Here is a 12,928-nt window from a genome sequence, read left to right as displayed (position 1 = left end):
GTGTGCCCAGGGAAGAGCACACTGGTCTCAGCCATTTACGGCGCTGAGCCACGTATAGCGGACATACAAAAAATATGTGAGGAATGGTTTCGTCCTCAACCCTGCAATAGTGGCACTTGCTACTCGTGGATAAATCCCATTTACGTGTGAAAAATTTGGTGGGGAGAGAGCCTATCCTGAATTGGAAATATAATTTCCGATCTAGTGGCTTCTCTATTAGGTCCCAGAACAACTCACAAACGGGCCTGGGTTTAAAGTCCAAGAACCGGCCTGACAAACTATTGACTGTGACCACATTAGATGATGACAAAAATAAAATTTCCCAATATTTTTGCTTTAATTCCAACTTGGTAGGGAAGGCAGAGGTCTCTGGGAAATCCCACAGACACAACAGATCAAGTTTGGCGAGTATGGTTCTAATCTCTTTAAGCCAGCCTATTTTGTGAAAGCGGTCCAGAGCAATCACATCTTTTAAACCCTGTACAAAATGTGAGAGCTCCGGGGTGGACCATAGTCGCCTCCAGTATAAAAGTGGACGTAGCTTTGCCATATCCTCAATTTTCTTCCTGCCTAGATCTAAGCGAAGTGGGGTCATCGGTGTGCTTTGAGGAACCCCAACTAGGCAGCGAAGAAACTTATTCTCTGCCAGGGCTAAACGTCTTAGGTCGCTAAATCCCCATAGCTCAGCTCCATATAGAGCTGAGCTCACCACTTTGATGTTATAAATTTCTAGGGCCGGGGTTACAGGTTTAGTAAGCGACGTTTTGTGTTTCATCAGCAGGGCACCTATATGCTGATGATGTTTTAGAACTGTAAGGTTCAGATGATTTTTCCAGCCCATATCCTTTTGGAGGAAAATGCCTAAATACATGAAAGTATCCACCTGTTCCAAAGGCACGTTATTTAATAGTATGCTTCCCTTAAAGGACTTATGCTGATTAAGTGACAGAAACTTAGTTTTTGAGGTGTTAATCTCAAGTCCTCTCTGGGTGCAGAAATCGCTAAAAGCGTTCACAGCCTTTTGTAGCCTGCTCGGGGTCCTGGAGATAATCAATGTGTCGTCCGCAAACATGAGGACTGGGACACGAGTTCCTGCCAGGATGGGGGCATCAGATGGCGTTCGGGAGAGGTGCTCTACCACCCCGTTGATGTACAGCGAGAACAGGGTGGGGGCCAACACACATCCCTGTCGAACGCCACGCTCGACTGGGAAGGTGTCAGTAACCTCGCCCTGTGACCCCCATCTAATCCTGGCAAAGTTGTCCTCATGTAAGCGGACGAGTAAGGTTAGCAATTCCTGCTCAATCCCCATGTCCTCTAGCACTCCCCATAGTTTTCCACGTGGGACTAAATCAAACGCCGACTTAAGGTCACCGAAGACAGCATATAATGAACCTTCCCCCAAGACCACGGTTCTCCAGTAAATTGTAATAAACCGGAAAACCTGGTCTATGGTGCTGATGCAGGAACGGAACCCAGCTTGGAATGGAGATAAAATTTGTGCTTGTTCCGCCCACATAGTGAAGCATAAATTGAGCAAAATTGGTATTTTACCAATCCAAAGCTGTAATACAGTGCCTGGAATGGTTAAAGGCTTTTGTCATTTTACAGCTGGACAAGGATAGCACTGTGCTAATCCTATGCTTAAAGGCTTTTCTGAAGAAATGGCAAAATACTTTGTCTCTTTCAAGCTCGGTGGTAATCCAGTGCTTAAAAACTTTGCTAGAAAAACAGATATTTTAGGTGAACAGATTCAGAGTGTCGCTGTTGTTGCAGGGTGCTCTATATATACAGAAGCTGCTCTCCACCTAAACTTGTGAACTAAGCAGAGTTTTCTGATTATTTTTTGCATAATTTATGCAGCACTTGTTTTGATATATACACACACACACACTATATATATATATATATATATATATATATATATATATATATATATATATATATATATATATATATATATATACATATACAAACACACACACACACACATATATATCAGCAACACTTCACGCCACCGCATTCACAGACGAGAAGGCAGACCTGGAATTAGTGCCAAGAAAACGGGTTTATTTACAGAATGCCCGCACCACCACCATAACGCGTTTCAACCTCAAGGTACATAGTTGTGGAGTTAAGAATACTTTGTGCTGGATATTGTGAAGTCAATCCATCCGGGGACTAGAAGCCTAACATTCCATGCAGAATGATGCATGGTAGAAGCTTTGACTACGTTCCTAAAGTGCTGGCTGTTTAGGTTACGGAATTTATTGTGTGCAATAAGTAGCAGTAATAGAGAATAACATGCAGATTTTGGTTCTTACTGCATCAAAATCTGCAAGCCTAGTGTTGACGTGGCCTTTTTCTTCCATTAAGTTTGGCTAGTTTGATATTCCGAGGTTGTGGACTTCATTGCACGCAATAATTATCGGGTGTGATAAAGTTTGCACAACTCATAGTTCCAACTTTTGAATAACTGGATTTGCACAGAACTTGGACATTTTTTTGGTGTTGTTGTAATTGGGGCTGTGCTGTAAAAGAGTGCAACCTCCAAAGTGTTCAGTGGGTGAAACAGGCATAGCTGTCAGTGGTGCAGCAGGTACTGTGGCCCCGGGGCAGAAAGTTCTGAGGGGCCCATTGGACCCTGATAATTGCTGTATTCTCGTACCACAACAGCAGTCAAAGGGTCCATTTTCCTTGTCTGCACCACGGCCCATGGCATCCTGTAAACACTACTTGGGGAAAACAGCCCCCCGAGAAGCATCGCTGGGCAGCTATGTTGCCGATTGACTGGCCTTCAGGAGTGAGAATAAGGGCATAATGTGGACTTTGGCAAGTAGGCTGCTATGCTGCACGAGCGGCCTCTGCTAGCCAACCTACAGGCACTTCGCCAAATCTAGAGCTGACCACTGGGTCAGCAGCCTCTTTTGCTAAAACTGCTTCCACCGGCAAGTCTATGGCCATTTGAACAAAAGCAAGCAACGCCGGCTGATCAGAAGTGCGATGGCGACTTGGTGGACTGGTCACCATTATTTTCTAAAGACAAAACTTCAAATCAGCAGTTTGATTTTGGAAAACAAAACACAATGACCCTGACAGTTTTCTCCTAGTGCATGGGTAGACATTGGTTTTACCTATCCAGTCTCAAGGAATTGTCCGTTGTGTACAGGGAAAAACGGCTGACATGGCATCAGATAGTATGTGCTGTTTAGGGTGGGCCTTACAATACCATTCTTGCTGGAGGATGACCAGAGTTCTGATGTTTCAGGCCACTGATGCTCCACCATCCCACATACAGCTCTTTCTCCACCTTCAAATGGGGAAAGGGAGCGGAGAAATGGGCGGACAGGACAGCTGGCAGTCAGTTTGTGGCAGTTGTCCTGTTACCACTCAACATTAAATGACCCCAAGGTTAACTTTGTGTAGAATCAGACTGGGGCTTCCCTAGTTGGTCAGGGTGCTTAACTAAAACTCATGTCATCGGGGACACCATGTTTCAGTCCTAAGCATTCAGTTAAAAACCCAATGCCTTCTGGGATTCCAGTCCTTGTAAACCTCCATTAAACCAATTATACCAAAGTTAGATTACAATAATTTGTAATAAAAAACAACTAGATGACATGGGGTCATCCGGTAACCTTCCGCTTCACCTTTTGGGTGCCTCAGTTAACACTTCTTTCCTTGTATACATCGCCAACCATTTGCTATTTTACTAAATGTCGTGGTCGAGGACCGAGGTACTCTGTGCAGTGAGTGGGTCTGTATGTCCCTGTGGAGGGAGGTGCCCTGTGCACTGAGATGTCCTGCGGTTTCACTAGGACTGAGGTGCCTTGAGTACTGAGAGGCCCTTGAGTCCATGAGGACTGAGGTGCCCCACACACTGAGTGGTTTTTAATGTCTTTGAAGACTGAGGTGCCCTGTGCTTTGAGAGGTCATGTTTGTCTTTAAGGACTGAGGTGCCCTGAGTACTGAGAGGTCCTTATGCTCACTAAAGTCTGAGATGCCCCACGTACGGAGTGGTCCTAAATTTACTTGAGGACTGAGGTGCCCTGAGCATTGAGAGGTCCTGTGTGTGCTTTAGGACTGAGGTGCCTTGTGAACTGAGTGGTTCTGTATGTCCATGAGGACTGAGGTGCCCTGAGCATTGAGAGGTCCTCTGTGTCCTTGAGGACTGAGGTGCCTTGTGCACTGAGAGGCCCTGTGTGTCCTTGAGGACTGAGGTGCCTGAGTACTGAGGTCCTTATGCTCCCTGAGGTCCGAGGTGCCCCATGCACGGAGTGATCCTAAATTTACTTGAGGACTGAGGTGCCCTGAGCATTGAGAGGGCCTGTGCGTCCTTGAGGACTGAGGTGCCTTGAGTACTGAGCGGTCCTTATGCGCCCTGATGTCTGATGTGCCTCATGCACGGAGTGATCCTAAATGTACTTGAGGACTGAGATGCCCTGAGCATTGAGAGGTCCTGTGTGTCCTTGAGGACTGAGGTGCCTTGACTTCTGAGGGGTCCTTATGCTCCCTGAGGTCTGAGGTGCCCCATGCACGGAGTGATCCTAAATTTACTTAAGGACTGAGGTGCCCTGAGCATTGAGAGGTCCTGTGTGTCCTTGAGGACTGAGGTGCCTTGTGAACTGAGTGGTTCTGTATGTCCTTGAGGACTGAGGTGCCCTGAGCATAGAGAGGTCGTGTGTGTCCTTGAGGACTGAGGTGCCTTGTGAACTGAGTGGTTCTGTATGTCCGTGAGGACTGAGGTGCCCTGAGCATTGAGAGGTCCTCTGTGTCTTTGAGGACTGAGGTGCCTTGTGCACTGAGAGGCCCTGTGTGTCCCTGAGGACTGAGGTGCCTGAGTACTGAGGTCCTTATGCTCCCTGAGGTCCGAGGTGCCCCATGCACGGAGTGATCCTAAATTTACTTGAGGACTGAGGTGCCCTGAGCATTGAGAGGTCCTGTGTGTCCTTGAGGACTGAGGTGCCTTGAGTACTGAGAGGTCCTTATGCGCTCTGAGGTCTGAGGTGCCTCATGCACGGAGTGATCCTAAATGTACTTGAGGACTGAAATGCCCTGAGCATTGAGAGGTCCTGTGTGTCCTTGAGGACTGAGGTGCCTTGACTACTGAGAGATCCTTATCATCCCTGAGGTCTGAGGTGCCCCATGCACGGAGTGATTCTAAATTTACTTGAGGACTGAGGTGCCCTGAGCATTGAGAGGTCCAGTGTATCCTTGAGGACTGAGGTGCCTTGTGAACTGAGTGGTTCTGTATGTCCTTGAGGACTGAGGTGCCCTGTGAATTGATAGGTCCTATGTGTCCTTGAGGACTGAGGTGCCCTGAGCATTGAGAGGTCCTGTATGTCCTTGAGGACTGAGGTGCCTTGTGAACTGAAAGGTCCTGTGGTTGCTTGAGGACTGAGGTGCCCTGAGCACTTCATGTTCCTGAATGCCCTTGAGGACTAAGGTGCCTTGTGAACTGAGTGGTTCTGTATGTCCTTGAGGACTGAGGTGCCCTGTGAATTGATAGGTCCTATGTGTCCTTGAGGACTGAGGTGCCTTGTGCACTGAGAGGTCCTGTGGTTGCTTGAGGACTGAGGTGCCCTGAGCACTACATGGTCCTGAATGCCCTTGAGGACTGAAGTAGCCTGTCCACTGAGTGGTTCTATATGTTGTTGAGGACTGAAGTGTGCATGGACACAAAGGCTTTGAGATTCCATTCGAGGCACCGTACACAATGAAAGGTCAAGAGAGTCCCAAGGGCCGCTTTCAACAAACCACTGCACATGTGTTTGTTCATGTATATCTAAGTTTACTTGTAAGTGGCTTGGAAGAGTTAGCATTTGCTAACATACTTTTAACAATGCTCTGGTCGAATCAATGGAAGACGAAAGACTATATAAAGGGCCCAATCTAAAAAGCAGCTCCTTTTTATAATGTTCAGATATTAAAAGATGAGGTCAATTGGGCCTTTTAAAATGTGGCATGCTGGCAAGTTTGAGAAAACAAACCAATACATATTTATTTTATACACATGGATAAAACCGCTCTGACTTATTGTTTATTATTTACTAAAGAACCTATTTTCTTTTTATATAAAAATGTGACACTACTTATCCGTATATTTAAATAATGCGTTATAATTGATTACTGAACCACATTTACACAAAAAAGTTTAGGACTACCATTTTATCCACCTCCTGGTCTCTCATAAGCACAAGCTTTTTCCAGTTTATGCTTTTTTGCTCATTTACTGTCCTCGCTCATTCTTTAACACCCGTATTTTTTTTTTTAGAACCCCTATAATTTTACTGAACAGATCCCACTGGCCAGCACCTCAGTCAGAAAACTGTTCCAGCACCTCTGAGCTTTCCTTCTCTGCTCTACTCCCTCCTCCTTGTGTATTTCTTCGGTCATCCGTTCCCCTTTTTCGCAACTCTCCCTACATGTCAGCTTATCCAGCGTTTCCCCCATTCCTCACTACTTTCCTTCTGTAACCTTGAGTCAGCTTTCCCTACTCCCCTCTTCATTGCCCTCCGCGCTCTTCCCCTTCCCTCCCACTCTCATCCCTCTTCTCTTCCACTCTTTTCGCTTTTGTTCTCTCCCCTTTCGCCTCCTCGTCACGCTTCTCATCTTTTGCCCAACCCCCCAGTCCTTTTCCATCTTTTCCCATCTTCTTGACTCCCCTCTTCAATTTGTTCTTCTATTCTCCTCTTCCCTTACTCTCCTCTCTCTTCCTTCCCTCTTGCCCTCTCCTTTCCTCCTTGCCCTTTTCCTTTCATCTCTTCCTCTCCCCCCTCTTTTCTCCTGTCATCCTTCCTCATCACACGGATCATTCTTCTCGCCACCCCTCCGCTTACCTCTTCCCCCCGTCCTGGCACTCTTCTCCCTTCTGTCCCTCCTCCGCCTCCCCGTTTTCCTCCTTCATCCTCCCCTCCCCTTCCCTAGTGCCCCCACCCCTCCCCTCGCACCCGCATGGGTGTACAGCTCAGGCCTCCGCTTCTCTGGGATCAATTAGAGCGGCTCTGAGGATCCTCTTCTGCCGCTGACACCTCGGGGGCCTGGGGCCTGCGGTTGTTTTGACCTGAAGCCTCAGCTCCTTTGGGAAGTGGGGGGGAAGCAACGCGCTGTCCCTCCTCCGAGTCCCCCTCCCTCTCTGCGCCTCCCAGTCGTTTCCCTGCACGTTGTATGAGTGGCTCAGCCCCAGGAGCTGCCACAGCCCTGCGTGGCAACCTGCCCCGCTGCCCTGCGTCTGTAGTGCAGGTTGTGTATAAAAAAAACTGGAGAGGAGCCCCAGTTCCAGGTTCGTGTCAGGCCCCTGTGGCTGACCCCCCACACGAAGTGTTCGAAGGTCCTGAGCACCTCTTATAAACACTGCAAGAAGATATAGAAAGGCACCAAGGCCTCACACACAGAGTCGGGATACTCTGCAGGGTAGCTGTGCACTCTACAAGTCCTTTTTTTTTGTAAACAAATTTTATTCGTCACATCCAGCGAAGCTCTGTGACCCAGAGACTTCAACCTACAAGTCCTTTTTAACATAACACAGGATTCCTGGTCCCCACGCACAGTTTATCTTCCGATCACCACACACCTTGTACAAAACTGTGCATACCTGATCATGCACATCACCCGGCCCCACACACAATGTACAACACTATCCACACCTCACTGTCCACAAATCACGCACAGTGTACAGTTCCCACCCTGTGTACATCTTCTGACACCCGCACATCATGGGCCTCCCCACACATCTCGTGCAGTACATGGCCCCACACACACACAACTCCTACATTCCTTAATCTGCACACCCCATTACCCACACTATGTACGTCACACGAGGTAGTAGCGCCGGAGATCATGTGAGGTCTGTGCGTGGCAGACAGAGAGAAGAGGCCCTGACAGATATTCCCGGATAGCTCCTTTTGTTGTCATTTTTTTAATCTTATTTTTTTAAGCCGTGCTAGTTACATATTTCGTGAGACAGTTGCCTGGCGCCTGGCCGTTCGTGCTCTATTTCACGGTCACCTGTCCCCGATGACCTATCTGCCCTTCACCGTGGGTGGTGGGGCGGCTGCTGGCACCGGTCCCAGCAATCTGCACAGATGGGACGCCTGCTGGCAGCGCTCCGGGTATGCGCTCTTCACTGGCGGTGGGGTGCCCGCCAGGGTGTTCTGGCGAATGGTGTCGTGCGTTCCACCGAGCCCAGGGGCGTTAGCTACAAGCTCGCCGATGGCGTCACAACATTCGAAGTGAGTCTCGGGCCCTCACGCGACGCGAGTCCCCGGTGGTGGCCGCTGCCTCGTGCCAACTCTGCGAAGCTCCCTCTCGGCAGTCTGCGCTTCACTGGGCCGGGGCGCGCGCTGGCACCGGTTTCAGTCAGACGCCTGAGCCAGGACTGCCGCCAGCCCACCACCCACGCAGTCACGACATCCGTAAGTGAGCCCCAGGTGGCCGGAGTCACTTCCGCCATCTGCGCTGCCCGTGAGGCCAGAACCCCCACTCTGAGGCCCAGATGCCCGCCTCGAGCCTTCTCGCGGCTCCGCAGACCCCGGTGGTGTTAAAATGAGTTTTATGGGCTTTCGGTGCCGCTTCGCTCTTGTGCAGTGGTATTATTGTACTAAAATTACCAATACCCTTATCCGATTAAGTATCTTCTATGGTCTGAAGGGCACCTGCAGCGGGTGACCGCGGTTACCCAGAATGCTCTTCACTGCAACTGCTCCCAGTCCTGATTTTCTCCTGAACGTTTTCTAGGGCGATGGCCACAAGGAAGTCACAATATAGTCACCATTGCTCGGAGCATGATTGACAATTGCGATAAAATTCGACGTTATGTCATCCAAGAAAGACGTGAACACGTCCAGTGGAGAAGGCAGAACCAAGGGGCATAGATAGAAGCAAAGTTAAACCCGACCACAAGAAGGCTGCGCCAAGTACTGAGACACGGGGACCAGCAATGGCCGCCAAACTTGCTTTGAAATACTCCAATTTCCTCAGTAAAGTACAAACACAGAGAGATGTGGAAATAGTGACCAGGGATACTTACAACCCAGTTCTGAGCAGAATCCAAACTGTAATGGACTTTTGGATATTGCTTCCTTCTATCAGTGGCTAGGCACATAGCTTTGGTGTAAAAACATTGATTCTGCCTAAAAGATTGTATTGCTTTATCAATACGTTATAACTACAAAGAAGAAAACCTATGGTCAAAAGTTTCAAAGAATGAGAAAGCAAGTGAGTTCTTTTACTGGTGAAAATGAATCCCATCAGCCACCAGGGTGGCAACCCACATCATCTGGGATCCAGTGGCCCTTGCTGTGCTCTCCTGATAGAACAAGGCAACAGCTTTAGTGGGGGACCAGAATCTTACTCACGGTATAAGATATAGTATCTACCGTAGTGCAAAGAAGATGTGGTTTATTCTTTAATGGTGGTGAAAAAAGCAGTGCAGTGAAAAATGTGAATATTAAAATCATCTACTGAAACAGATATACTACTTTATTGGTTCTGTTTGAGTGACGCAAATAAACCAGTGCAAGAGCTGTTTTGAAAAAATAACTGCTCACGTCCAGTTGGAAAACCTGTTTTCCAACTGGGCGTGAGCAGTTATTTTTTCAAAACAGCTCTTGCACTGGTTTTGCTTTCACATTTTTCACTGCACTGCTTTTTCACCACCATTAAAGAATAAACCACATCTTCTTCATCGATGATGTGGGTTGCTACCCTGGTGGCTGATGGGATTCATTTTCACCACTAAAAGTACTCACTTGCTTTCTCATTCTTTGAAACTTTTGACCATAGGGTTTCTTCTTTGTAGTTATAACGTGTTTGGAATTAGGGGGTTAGAAACCTATTGGTCGATAAATATTTTCCCCTGGACCCTTTTTGATGTATCTGGCAGATTCCCGATATATCTAGTTATTGAGTTGCTTTATCAATATTCTCATACCGCCAGCCAGTTCCTTTAGACATTTGGGTTTGACATGTGTGGCCGGCGAAGAACCCAGACTAAAGCTGATGATCACGGTGTTTTCTCATAAATTGTGTGGCCGGATGTATAGCACAATTTGGTCTCATTTGGTATCACATGGAACTATAGTGACATGTGGTAAGTGAGAAAGCGATGGTAACTCCCTGCTAGTTGGGAATGATCTCAGGAGGCCATATCGAGGACCTAACAAACTATCCATGTAGTGGTTTGCTCGTGCTGGGCCAGGCGGCATTGTCCATGAAGACCATATTTCTTTTCATGCTTAACCCTTCACCACTGGGTCTTGATCGTCATGTACCGTGCGGTCCCCGGTGGGTTGGGGGGGATTCCACCCTGCCTGATACCTAACCATAACAAGTGTCTCCGTCAGGGTTTACATGGAAAGAATCTTCTTGTGAAACCTGAATATGGAAACACAACTGTAATAGAGACTTGGGCCGGTAAATTCAGCCCCTGCATTTATTCCTCAGTCCGGCTGGAAAAATTAGGAATCCATTGTGCAATAGAGGATCAACCAGCCACAATTGGTCATTCTGCTCCCCTGCTTGGCGCTACATGCGACCGGCCTCTTATGTGTGATTACTGGCACAATATTCTTCCCCTGTCATGATTCACCCACCAGTTGCTCCCCGCTAGATGCATATTCAAAATTACGTTCTTGACGTACAAAATTCTCTAATGTGGATCTCCTCACAATTTGACTAACAAGACAACTATCTTCGGATTCGACCGAGACAGTCACAACACTTATGTTGTGTACCTCACTATCTCTAGATTTAAAATACACCACACATACGACTTAGTCCTTCTTCAGCTGTGCCCCACAGAATGACAATCAGGCCATCACCCACTGGACCTTTATAAAAGCCTTGAAACATCTATTTAATCATCTCTTGAGCCAGATCCACAAGCCCCCCAACACTGCATTATTAGGACACTCTACCTTTCCTGACCCGTTTAACTCCGCCCCTTTCATACTGCTCCATTCAGTCTCCTCTTCAATGTGCTAATTTGAATTCTACAAGTGTGTAATAAATCCAAATAAATGATTGATCATGTATTTCAGCCGCTGAATCCTCCCGTTGCACCTCTTCACAATTTGCCTCGGTCTTGATATTGTCAATAACGGTTGTTTCCATCTGGTTAATTAGGTCTTCTGTATATTTTCTCTATTTTTTTTTGTAAATGTATCTTTATATGTGCAGCAATCCGATGCACTTTGTGTCGAATTCACCCAATTTAAACAAAATCTGGAAAAAATAGATATTTGTTATTTGTGATGTGGTTCATTACATCAGCGTTGACATGCATCTAAAACATACATCAAATTATGAGTCACGCTATCAAAAAAAGTTTTCTTTAACAAATTTGTCACCAAATTGTTTCTCTATTTATTGTAACTTTATTTTTATTAACTCAGTAATTTATTCCAATCCAGCCAATAGATGTTTCATTACTCATGTGATGCTAATGTAGGCCAGAGGTTCTTAACCTTTTGACTTATGTGGACCCTCATTGAATCTTTAATGGAATCTAGGACCCCCCCCAATTAATCATTATTGGAATCCGGGGAACCTTCCCAATCAGTTTTCAGAATTTAAACCTCAACGCAATAATCACACAAAGATACAGAAACAAGTATACATCAGACAGATACACAAATTATGAAATATTTCATTTAATTCACAAACAAGAATTGAAAAATAAACATTTTAATGAAAAGGTTGGAGCTTTCCAAAATGTTGTTTTTAGTTTGTAAAGATGAATCTATGTGCCACGCTCTAGCTTATCACTTTGTCTTTTATGATCCAAATCCGTGATCTCCTTTTGTTGCCCCGATCGTGATCCAAATCCGTGATCTCCTTTTGTTGCCCCGATCGTTCATACTATAGCCTGTTTGTGTGACTTGTGCTGCTCCACAAATACAGCAAGGGATATTAACTTCATTTTTAGCTTCCAATATAAAAATTCCTTCACATTTACAGAATGCTTTCAAATGTAAAATTTTACATTCATTTTATTCATTTGCTAATAATACTTAGTTTCTAAATAGTATTAGTCCCCCTGAATAGTCGTCACAGTAAGATCCAGGGGTTTGGAATCCCTAGTCACGTGTTATTTCTGTCCAGTAGTGCAGCGAGATCTGGAGATTAGGAAGGCCTATTGGTGTGTCCTATTCTATACAGTAATCCAGTAAAATCCGGGGGTTAAGAAGGCCTCGTGATTTGTTCTATTCTGCAGTGTAGTATAGTGAGATACAGTGGTTAGGAAGGCCTATTGAGTTCTGCTCTGAACAGTAATCCAGTGAGATCCAGTGGTCAGGAAGGCCTATTGATGAGTTCTGCCCTGAGCAGTAATCCACTGAGATCCAGTGGTTAGGAAGGCATATTGATGTGTTCTATTCTGTGCTGTAGTATAGTGAAATCCAGTGGTTTGGAAGGCCTATTGATGAGCTCTACTCTGAGCAGTAATCCAGTGAGATCCGGGAGTTAGGAAGGTCTAGTGATGTGTTCTAATCTGAGCAGTAATCCAGTGAGATTCACTGGTTAGGAAGGCCGATTGGTGAGTTCTATTCTCTGCAGTAGTATAATCCAATGGTTAGGAAGGCCTAGTGATGAGTTGTACTCTAAGCAGTAATCCAGTGAGATCTAGTGGTTAGGAAGGCCTGGTGATGAGTCTAGTCTGAGCAGTAATCCAGTGAGATCCAGTGGTTAGGAAGGCATTTTGATTAGTTATACTCTGAGCAGTAATCTAGTGAGATCTAGTGGTTAGGAAGGCCTGGTGATGAGTCTACTCTGAGCAGTAATCCAGTGAGATCCAGTGGTTAGGAAGGCATTTTGATTAGTTATACTCTGAGCAGTAATCTAGTGAGATCTAGTGGTTAGGAAGGCCTGGTGATGTGTTCTATTCTGCGCAGTAATTCAGTGACGTCCTGGGGGTAGGACGGTCTAGTGA

The 12,928-nt window shown here is 46.3% G+C and overlaps 1 protein-coding gene across 6 annotated transcripts in view; it reads left to right on the top strand.

Moving 5' to 3' along the window:
* The window catches only part of SAMD11 (sterile alpha motif domain containing 11), a 250,260-nt gene that overhangs the window by 54,692 nt on the left and 182,640 nt on the right, over positions 1-12,928 (top strand). The window lies entirely within an intron of this gene.

Source organism: Triturus cristatus, chromosome 1_2 (assembly GCF_964204655.1).
Source record: "Triturus cristatus chromosome 1_2, aTriCri1.1, whole genome shotgun sequence".
Lineage (NCBI taxonomy): Eukaryota > Metazoa > Chordata > Amphibia > Caudata > Salamandridae > Triturus > Triturus cristatus.
This window is presented reverse-complemented; position numbering and strand designations above follow the sequence as displayed.